General features: G+C 33.7%; 1 pseudogene; it reads right to left on the bottom strand.

The window, feature by feature from the left end:
- Positions 1–8,330: 8,330 nt before the first annotated feature.
- LOC132518274 (GTP-binding nuclear protein Ran-like) lies at positions 8,331–9,010 on the bottom strand (annotated as a pseudogene).
- Positions 9,011–11,883: the final 2,873 nt, after the last annotated feature.

Consider the following 11,883-nt stretch of genomic DNA (forward strand, 5'->3'; position numbering starts at 1 on the left):
AGATTATAGGGTTAACTTACTCTTGATGATAAAAGCATCATTGAAAGCATTTATTATTTTTCATACATAGGCCTATGCTGCTCATATCTCTGTACCTCTCTTTACTCTGGGATGTTGACCGCATCATATTCTGGTTACCTCAGTGGCCCCAAATACTAAAACTGTGTCTTCCCATCCCAGTGAAGATTGATGAAATCCCTTCCAACTTCTCTGCCTCTGGGCATTGCTGCCCAGATTTTCAAATTCTCCCTCCATATAAAGAATAGTTAACCCCTAAGAAGAAAACTGGAGCAAGTGAATATTGGCTCATTCTTCTTTGGTTTCTTTCTATCTAGGATCTTGTTTCATCAAATCTTGATTGCCATGGCAGCTTTCCAATATACATATTATTCGGTTAAATTCCCCTTCCTTTTCTTCTTCTCCTTCTCCTCCTTCTTATTATTTTATTTGGCTTTCCTATATGTTCTGGGTAGGACTTTTGGTCTAACAAAATTACTCCATCCTAGCTGGGATTAGAAATCTCTATTAAGTTATTTGCCACACAAATTAAAATCAGAGACTATTTCGAGAAGAAGCAAATGGTCAGTAGTTCCAATGGAACCTGAAATGTTAACAAGCTGACTAAAGAGCATCAATTAAATAATGTGTCACAGAAGTCACTGTCTTTAGCCAAAACTGATAATGTCAAGTGTGGAGTGTTTGGGAAAAAGCCAATGTCAGAGTGTGTTGTTGAATGATTGACAGTTGCTCTAATAATGTATGGAATGCATCATGCATTTTAGTTACTGAATGAAAGACAGCACATACAGAGAATGAAGGTGAGTATTGTGGGGATAAGTACATAAGTAGCTTCTTTTTCTGTTCTTCACTTATTTCCCCCTAGGTCTTCATGAATGACTAAGTCTAATAAATGAATTTGGAAGAAAAAAATAAGCATAAGCTAACAAATATACAGTAAATGTCAACTAGCTACAATAATTGTAAAATAGCAATGTATATGCATGTACATCAATTTTGGATAAGGTAAAATGTGAAATGATGTGGGTCTTAGAATCAATAAAAGTATGTATGCCACTTCCCTCAATGTGAGCTTCATCAGGATTCAAGGCCTTATTTAATCTTCCATTCCACTTACTTTTTTGTCTTATTTCTCAATTGTTTCAGAACTTGAATAGAGAAGTGGTGTTACTTATTTTTTTTCTTTCAAATCCTAGTAGCTGTATTAAGGATTGTATCCTTTCAAGTAAACAGAGTTGTGAGTCAATAAGATCAGATTTGTAAGTTCCTTCTGTCCTAGAGCAAGAGAAGAAATGAAAAAAAAAGGGGTAATGGGATTCAGATCCCCTTTAGAGTAATTGTTGATCTAAAAGTGCTACATTCATTTTGAAGATAATAAATTGGGCTAATGAAATTAACTTTATTAGGAGTTACAGAAGGGAAGCAGTAAGCAGTATACTGTTTAAGATTTTGTAAAGCAGGAAGACTGTATGAAATTACAAAACATGACATTCTAAAATATTAGCATATGTGGCATATAAATTAAATACCATTGCCCTTTTCTGACTCAGAGTTTTGAAATTTAGCAAAAGCAGTAGTTTGTAAATCATAGAATGAATTCAAGCAACCTAACTTGTTTTGGGCATATTTTACAGATCCTATTTTATCCTGTTACCCAAGAAATCACTTGCATCTATCATGTTACTCTGGACCATTTTCCTCTTTAAAGAATTCACATTTAGCCTTCTGTACCCCAAAACCACGTATTGCTACCTCAGGGACATGTTGCCTAGATTCTATCAATGCTTCCTATAAATTTCCCTTATAATCACAATATTGGCTAAATAATAACAAATGCCAAAAGCACTCTGTAGCTTATGTTCAGTGTTGTTTGGCCAGATTCCTCAGTCTGTTGATACCACTCTACTGTAATCTATTCAGCCAGAATGATCTTTTTGAATTTACAAGCCATCAAGGGACAGGAATCATACTAAACTCTGGCTTATGCCACATTTCTAAATGTGCTAGTCCTTGAACTTTATATGACTCTGAACCAGTCAGCACTTACCATCAAGGCGTTTTTACCCATACCTTTCTCTCTGAAAATATTGACTTAGTTGAATATCTGCCAAGCCCTCTTCCCTGTCATTTCCATCATCTTCCTGGAATCTCTATCCATATAGCATATAGAAAGATTTTGTTATAAAAATGACACAAAGTTCAAAGGAAATAATAATGCAAGTTTCTGCATTTGTGTCTGTTCTCTACATATTTAATAATTTTGATGCCTAACATAAAGACTTGCATACAGTAACTGTTTGCTAAACTTTTATAGAATGGATGATTAACAGTTTACCTCCAATAAAATATAGATGACCATAAAATGTTTTGCCTATTAATCATAATAAATGGGTGAAGATCAAGAAGTTGGTAGACGATGAACATAAGACATGAAAGTACATGATATAATGTGAACTACAATGAAATCTCCCTAAGATTTTTTTTCTTTAAAATGCACATGTTAAAACATATATGGTTGGGCTTCCCTGGTGGCGCAGTGGTTGAGAGTCCACCTACCGATGCAGGGGACGCGGGTTCGTGCCCCGGTCCAGGAAGATCCCACATGCAGCAGAGCGGCTAGGCCTGTGAGCCATGGCCGCTGAGCCTGCGCATCCGGAGCCTGTGCTCCACAACGGGAGAGGCCACAACAGTGAGAGGCCCGCGTACCGCAAAAAAAAAAAAAAACCACACACACACAAAAAAGAAAAAAACATATATGGTTTAAACTCTGTGTTCCTATGTCTGAATTTTTTTGTGAGTTTCTATACATTTAAGCTCATGAGTTACTATTTGGGATGCAGAAGGGCTCTGATTTTGAGAAATTTATAAAATAAATTTGAAAACTTCTTTTCTGTCTCAATGATGGTTTTTATCATTGAGCTTTGTATATGATTTATTTTTGAGATACAATTCATGCTTATAAAGAGATATTCACGGTAGCAACAAGTTGTCTTTGTTTTAAGTAATTAAGTTGGAATGAGTTACCTATACATTCATAGAAAAAAAAAAAACCTCTAAGTATGGCTTTTAAGAATACTGTTGCTTTCACTTCTCTGTGCTAAAATATAAGTCTCAAGTTTTTCATAGCCATTCTCACACAGAGAGTAGGAGTAGCAGGCCACCCATTTACTTTCAGCTTTTAATTAATGTGAAAGAATAGACTACCCTGAAACACATGCCCAATAAAAACATCTAAATAAATAATGAAAAAGGGATCAGACCATTTGCTATATATGATTCGGTAGAGGAAGCGTTTGGTCAATCAGAATTTCAGCTAGAGTTGTCTTAGGACCTCTGATGAAATTAGAAAAATAGTAGAAATAAATTGTCAAGGGAATTGATGTAAGTGTTATCTAATGATCCAGCACAAAAAATTAGCAATTCAGGAGACTCAAATGTGCATAGGTTGAAAGATCATTAACTCTGAAACAGGATTTTTCTTTTCATTTGGCATTGATATCATTTCCATCTCATACTCTGGGGTGAGCCTGTCCAGTGAAAAACACTGCCCCTGAGTGCTTCATGCTTGAGCACTGAGGGCTTTATTCCTCCATTAGAGGGCATGCTTTATTCTGCTATTTGAATTAATCAAGAAAATTTACTGCTAGTTTACAATTTGCATAGCACTACTGACACCAAGTAAGAGCCTTTCATTTCTCTAAAAGCAATATTTGTTGTTTGTTTTACGGTTTCTTTATTCATGGGATTTTACTTCCACTGCCTCCTTGAATGTTTGTTTCTAAATCTGTTGCCTAAGCACTTAGCTTGCTTCTAATCCTTTGCATCACTAATAACTCAGCCTTTCCAAGCCACTGGGTCACTAAATTGCACTTATTTTTCTTTCTGAATAAGAAATATATAGTATTTTATACTTTTTCATCAGTTATTGCTTGTTCATCCTTGCTTCAAATGTATATTAGCATAATTATATTTTTCAAAATTTTAACTTTTCTTCTCAAAGATAAAGACATGAGTCTGTGAGACTACATAGTACTTGGTGAATTTTAAGTGTCGTAAAGATAATCATCAGATAGAGTATCAGGGAAAAAATTAACTTCTATTCCAAAATATCTTTGTTATTAAATTCACAACTAGGTTTAAATGTGGCCTATGGTATAAGTCACTCTGTTTAGTGGTACTCAGGAAGAACAGTGATGTATGTTTAATTTTTATAAATAGAAGTATATTTTCTAAAATGACCATGAATTTTTACATCTACTTGCAGTACATGAGAATAATGTTTTATTTACACTCTCATTTATTACTAAATGTTCTTAATAATTTACCTTTTGTAAACTGATACATAAAAAATATAACAATATATTAATTTTAATATGTTTGTTAGTGACATAAACAATATTTCTGGTCATTTGTCTTTATCTTCTGTCGTTATTTGTTTATACCCTATTCTCATACTTTTTTATTAGTTTGTAGAAACTCTAGGAACACAAATCTCTTATTATAAGGGATATTTTCTCTCAATCTTATATTTGTACATCCTCTATGGTGTCTTCAAATATAAACAGACATACACAAACAAATCCATATAGTAAAATCTGTCAGTTTTTGTCTTCACATCTGGATCTTTTCATTGATTAAAAATTAGTTGTAAAAACAAGCCACTGTAAATATACTCTTCCATATGCTCAATTGTATTTTTGAAGGTTTTTTTTTTCATTTTTCGATTGCAGCTTTTTAATCCATTTGAAACACATTTATGGTGGTTTGAGGTCAGGACCAAGCTTCATCTTTCAATATGGATAAACAACTATTTCAAGGCTGTTTAATTACTTGAAATGGCAAGCTTTTCATGAATCATATGCCCATACATGCATATATCTATCTCTACATTTTAAATTCTGGCTCATCAATATCTTTGTTTATTTTTCAATTTGTTCTACTGAGATTTTTTTTTTAATTTAAGCCTATAGACATTTTATCCAATGCTAAGAAAGTATGGAATAAAGTTCAATAATTTCTTGGTTTCTCTCCTATAATTCCTTTCTTTCTTTTACTTGAAAAATATTTATCGACGTGTCTACTGTAGGTCAGAAATACCCAATAGTAAACAGGAAAAAGGTAACACTAGGAAGAAAGAAAAAGCAGTAGTATAAACAGATAAATGCAACTGAAAATTGTGTAAGTACTGTTAAATGATTTTCCTATCCAAGAGGATTTTATTGCAGAAAGATAGTTACTAATGTTTTTAGTTTGTTTAATGTTTAAATTATTAATTGTAATTACATTTATTCTAAAGATCTTAAAAAACACACGATATATCTTTTTTTACTTTTATAATAATAGTTATCTTGAAAAGTAATTTCATATTTCCTTATACTAATTTTACTATTTAAACAAATCATTTTGTTGACTACTTCTAAGTGCTTCAAATGCTATAACAATACAGAAATCATTAACTATAAAAGTTTATTTCTTCTCCTATACTATTTAAAGGAATTGCATTATGTAATTTATTCATTTTCTCATTTTCTTCATACTTTTTCCCATACTTTTCAAGGATAGAATCATAATCTCAGAACTAGAAATAAAATAGCATAATATCTCTGCCTAGGTTATGGGTTGTGATTTGCCAACAATTGACTTCTAATTCAACTATGAGGCCTGATTGTACCTACTAAGGTGTCTCAATAATCTTTATTTAAACATTGTTCTAGGCCACTTTTAAACATCATATTAATTTTCTAAGTCACATAACCCTCTAAACTTGTGCATTTCCTTGTAATCTGAAGCTTTTTCAGTGTGTAACCATGTCTACCAAGTTTAATTTTCTTTATCTCCCATGTTCCTTAAATATTTAGAAACATCAAGTGGCATCACATACTATATTTTACAGGGTGGTCCAGAGTTTATATATCCTAGGAATTCAGAGATTGGGTATGCAGTCTGGTTTTCTCTAAGCAGTAGATCAAGCTACTATCCTTCATCAGATTTGGGGAATGCTTTCTACCTGACCATTCCGTAAAAACTGGAACTGATAAGCATTTCTGTTTCTAGTGTATGTCCTACTTTTACCAGAATAGTTTGGCTTATTCACAGTTCCCTTTATTTATCCTTCTCTATTTTTGAGTGGGAAAAAATCAGTAAACCACAGTTTTTATACAGACAAATGCTTAATATTATGGAATAATCATATATATATATAAACCAATAATGGTTATTACTATATAATAATAATATATAAAACCAATAATTTGAATTTTTATTCTCTCTTGTTGTCCATTACCACTGCCTAGTCAATAGGCTTCCTATTAACATTAACTCCTTTAACATTTAGATACTTCTATTTTTGAAAGCCTTTTTGCTTTCTGGAACAAAGTGTTCTGGCGCTATCTTCAGTGCAGGCATATCTGTTTGAATATAATGCACACGTTCCTGAAAGATCTTGCATTCTGTAAAATCACCACTAACAATCACAGGGCTTATGGAGAAAATGGCACTGGCTAAATCATATGAAGCTATGTAAACAGAGTACTAACAAAAACAGTAATTGGCATCTTGGGAAATAACTGGGGCAGATCAGGCAAACAGCACAGGTTTTCTGGAAGTTGCCTTGGGGGATATTAAAATTGCACAAAAATAATAGGGATGAAACTTTGGCTTGTGGGAGGTACAGAATCAATGCAGAGGGAAGTGACGCTCTAGGCAAGTAAAACCTACCTTGAGCCTAGAACGCTTTAGTGGTGGGATTATAGCTCTCCGGAGTAAACTCAGGGCAGAGACCCATTTTCAATTTTCCAAAAATAGAGATGAAGGGACTCTTGCCTACGAAATAACCAAGCTTACTACCTTTTGTTGAGGGTTACAATTAGCCATTATTTTGGCTCACTTCCTTCAGTAAATCAGACATGAATCCACACAGCCTTTTTTTTTTTTTTTGCGGTACGCGGGCCTCTCACTGTTGTGGCCTCTCTCATTGCGGAGCACAGGCTCCACGCAGGCTCAGCGGCCATGGCTCACGGGCCCAGCCGCTCCGCGGCATGTGGGATCTTCCCAGACCGGGGCACGAACCCGTGTCGCCTGCATCGGCAGGCGGACTCTCAACCACGGCGCCACCAGGGAAGCCCCCACACAACCGTTTTTTAACTTACACTCAACTCTCCCCTCGTTATTAATGATGTAGGAATAAAAATGGTTAATGGAAGGATGTTATCGCAGAAGGAAATTTCTTGCAACAGCATGGAAGCAGCTTCTTTGAAACAGTTTGTAATTTTTTTTTAAATTTAGAAATAATGTTGGAGATAAAAATCTGTGAGCTCATATTTAAATTTTAAAAAATCTCGGGACTCATAGAAAATAGTTTGAGAGGACAAATATAAAACATCCATCATTCACATTTTGACAACACATATAACATTTTCTTCTTTTTGGTCCTGAGTTTACATTGATACTTCTGATTTTCACTTACATTTCCAAATGCTTTAATCTTTTATAAATAAAACCTAGTTAATTTTCTCTATATCAATGCATATTTATATCTTTCACTTTTAACCTAAACTGGGATTATATCTCATTTACTTTTATAACTCTCCAAGTGTTTATTGAACAAGTCAAAATTTTTCTAAGACACAGAAAAAATAATAAATAATGCTGATAGATTTTTCTAATGATAGATTACCCTACTTTCGTGGAATAAACCCTGTTTGTCCTGATTCATTTTGATTTAAGTACTACTGAATGGCTTGATATTCTAAGATTTTATTTATATTTTGTCATTTCTTCAAAATAAAATTTATAATGTTTTTGTGCTGTTATAACCTGGTAAGATGATTGGATAAGATTTTTTATATTTTCTATGTTATGGAACATTTTAAATAAAATCGAAACTGTCCCTTGTCAATTTTGTTAATTTATGCTTCACTATAAAAACATCCATTTGCTTATTTTTTTTTTAGATATTTGAAATACAACTTTATTCTGATTCTAAATGGAAAGAAATGGGAATGACAGTAACAAACAAGATTCCACCACTGAATATTGTGATGTGACTATAGCAGTCTTATACGTGAAACTCAAGGAGGAAATAACTGTGTCCCAAAATACATAAATATGCAGGTACAAAAAAAATGAAGGTTTTTTTTTTTTTTAACTGCCACATTCACTCCGAAGCCCATTCGTCTCTTTCAGCATCCCAAAGATTAATCACATGCTCTGCTTAGCTATATAATAAAGAGGCAAACATGTTGTACCACTGACATCACAGGTCAGTTGCCTATAAAACTAGACTTCTGACGCTGGGCTCCAGCTTCACTTTCTCACGGGTCATCATCTTCATCCAGGAGGGCAGTTGTCTGAGCAACCTCTAGATCGTGCTTGTACTGCACTGCCAACGCTGGGCCCATGACCACCTCTGGCGGGGCAAAAGCAGGCATGGCGACAAACTCTAAGTTAGGGTCTCCGATCAGTTTTCTAGCAAGCCAGAGGAAGCTTTTCAAAGTTGTAGTTACTTTTGGCAGAAATGTCATAGTACTGATGATACTTCTTTCGGTGGAAGACAATTGACTTTGCCTTAACCTTTCTGTCCTTAATGTCCACTTTGTTGCCACACAACACGATGGGGATGTGATCTCTATGCCAGGTCTCTATGCCAGTTATGCACATTCTTGTAAGTAACTCTCGATGTTACATTAAACATTATAATGGCACACTGAGCTTGGATATAATAGCCATCTCTCAATCCACCAAATTTCTCCTGACCAGCTGTATCCCATACATTGAACTTAACAGGTCATCTGTTGGTATGGAACACAAGGGGATGGACCTCAACACCCAAGGTAGCTACATACTTCTAAAATTCACCAGTCAGATGACATCTCACAAATGTAGTTTTACCAGTACCACCATCCCCAATCAATACCAATTTGAACTGAAATTGGGGTTCTACTTGGGCAGCCATGGTGATGCTACTTCCAGAAGCGTCTCTGCGCTCGTCTGACTGAGGGCTCCATTTGCTTAGTTTTTAGAATGCATTTGTCCAAAGTTGCACATCATATTATTTTACATGATTTTATTACCTTTCATATCTGTGGCTATATGTTACATTATTTCATCTTTTCAGTCATAGACAGGCACTGGTATCATACATTAAAAAGAGACAAATATTTATTTGTCAGGTTATATTTTCATTGTTATATTAATTTTATATATTCGAATGTAGTGGATATTTTAATATCCAAAAAGGAGAAAAATATCTAAATGAAAATGTGAACTCCAAGTAAACAGCATTTATCTAACACAAACAACAAATAGTATATAAACAAAGAAAAGAAACCTAGGTTCTAAACCTAGATATCTATGACCTTGAGTAATTTACTTAATTTTCTACGTGACTTACATAATGCTTGTTATTACAAATTGGATCTCAGTAATATCACTCTAAATAGGAAAGTGTTCCCTGGGTAGGGGTGTGTGTGTGTGTGTGTGTGTGTGTGTGTGTGTGTGGTGTGAGCACACGTGCATGCACATGTGTGCGTGCATGCACATATGCACATATTTTACAAACTACAAACTACTCAGAACAAACAATAATGCAAAATGGAGAATTAAGCTTTTTATCTATTATAGCCACTGGTTTTGTCAAATGTATACCAAAATCTTTCAGAGATATAACACATTTTTCCCCCTTAATAAGAGGTTTTTATACCCAAGTATCCAAATCTCATTAACTCTATCAATATGACCATGGGTACATCCTCACTGGGAAAACCTTCCTAGAATTTTCTCATTTGACTAACACTGTACATTGTCTTATTTGATTAAATAATTTAAATCGAATGAAGGATTCCAAGGAGCTCTTTTTTTGCAAAGAAAAAATATTTAACCCTGTAATGAGTGGCAGATACCAATCTTTGTTAAACTTTGAATTTAATTTCTCAAATATAATTCTCTTTGAATGGCACTGTACTTATGAAGTGTCCAAACCCTTCTTGCAAATTATAGATTAATCACAAGGATGCATTTTTATTGTTCAATTTCCTCTAATACAGAAAAAATCATTCAAATAAAAATGTAAAATAAATGGATACAATTAAGTAATCTTATCTTTCTGTAATACTCTAGGTATACTGTATTCTATAGGACCATTGATACAGAGATATTGATAATATCTCAATCACTATTTATTGCTGCCTGAAACAATCACTATTTGTTACGGTCCAAATCAGTCCTGATCTAGTTTATAATAAATCGAAATAGGACCAAGGCATACAAGATATCGCCAAATGTTATTTTATCTACAAAATGAGGATAATTTTAACAAAATGAACATTCTTAAAGGCTTTTTGGAAATAGTTCATACACATTATAAGCATGTGATGCCTAATAGGTTTCTTTATGCTTTACACTATTCATTATTATTATATTAAAATGAATGGGCATAGCAAGAATGGTTATTGTTCAGTCTGAAATGATAGAACACATTTTTTAATCTTTTTCTTTAACTCATATTATTTATTTATTTATTATTATTTTTTAACATCTTTATTGGAGTATAATTGCTTTACAATGGCGTGTTAGTTTCTGCTATATAACAAAGTGAATCAGCTATAGGTATACATATATCCCCATATGCCCTCTCTCTTGCATCTCCCTCCCATCCTCCCTATCCCACCCCTCAAGGTGGTCACAAAGCACCGAGCTGATCTCCCTGTGCTATGTGGATGCTTCCCACTAGCTATCTATTTTACATTTGGTAGTGTATATATGTCCATGCCACTCTCTCACTTCGTCCCAGCTTACCCTTCCAACTCCCCGTGTCCTCAAATCCATTCGCTACATATGTGTTTTTATTCCTGTCCTGCCTGTAGGTTCTTCAGAACCTTTTTTTTTTAGATTTCATATATATGTGTTAGCAGATGCTATTTGTCTTTCTCTTTCTGATTTACTTCACTCTGTACAACAGACTCTAGGTCCATCCACCTCACTGCAAATAATTCAATTTCGTTTCTTTTTATGGCTGAGGAATATTCCATTGTATATATGTGCCACATCTTCTTTATCCATTCATTTGTCGATGGACACTTAGGTTGCTTCCATGTCCTGGCTATTGTAAATAGAGCTGCAATGAACATTGCGGTACGTGACTCTTTTTGAATTATGGTTTTCTCAGGGTGTATGCCTAGTAGTGGGATTGCTGGGTCATATGGTAGGTCTATTTTTAGTTTTTTAAGGAAAAAACACATTCACATTAGAAAATTGCTTTTATTTGAGTATTGATATTTAATAATTGTATCACTTCAAAATGTCTAAATCATACAGATATATAGATATAAGGATAGATACACAAGGATAGATACATAGGTAGATTCCTTATGGTGGTATACTTAACTGAATTTGGGATTAGGAAATATACTGATAGATATACTAAGAGCAGATATTATTTCTATGAATATTTTAAAAGAAAAAATTATTTAAGTTTTATGTTTAACATTTGATATATGAAATATTCACAATTTAAAAAGTAAATGAAATATTTTACAATAAAGTTTTCAGTTATCCTTTATAAATTGTTGGCTTTTTTAAAGAGAATAATCAAATAAATTTTATTTGTTGAAATGTCTATAATATTTAATGCCATCTCCTCTTCAAAATTCCTGATATTTGTCATACAAAGTGTATTTAGTGTTTTTCCATCCTGAAATAAATTTGTGCAGCTTTAAAGCATGACAGTTACAATTATAGAAGATTTCTGCTGATTTCTTGGATGGATGTTTTTTACTCTCTGATTCCCATGTAAAATAGCATAGAATATGTTCATACTATGAATTCCAGCATGTTTGAGATGGAAAGAAGTGAAAAGTGATCAGAATG

Source organism: Lagenorhynchus albirostris, chromosome 3 (assembly GCF_949774975.1).
Source record: "Lagenorhynchus albirostris chromosome 3, mLagAlb1.1, whole genome shotgun sequence".
NCBI classification, from domain to species: domain Eukaryota; kingdom Metazoa; phylum Chordata; class Mammalia; order Artiodactyla; family Delphinidae; genus Lagenorhynchus; species Lagenorhynchus albirostris.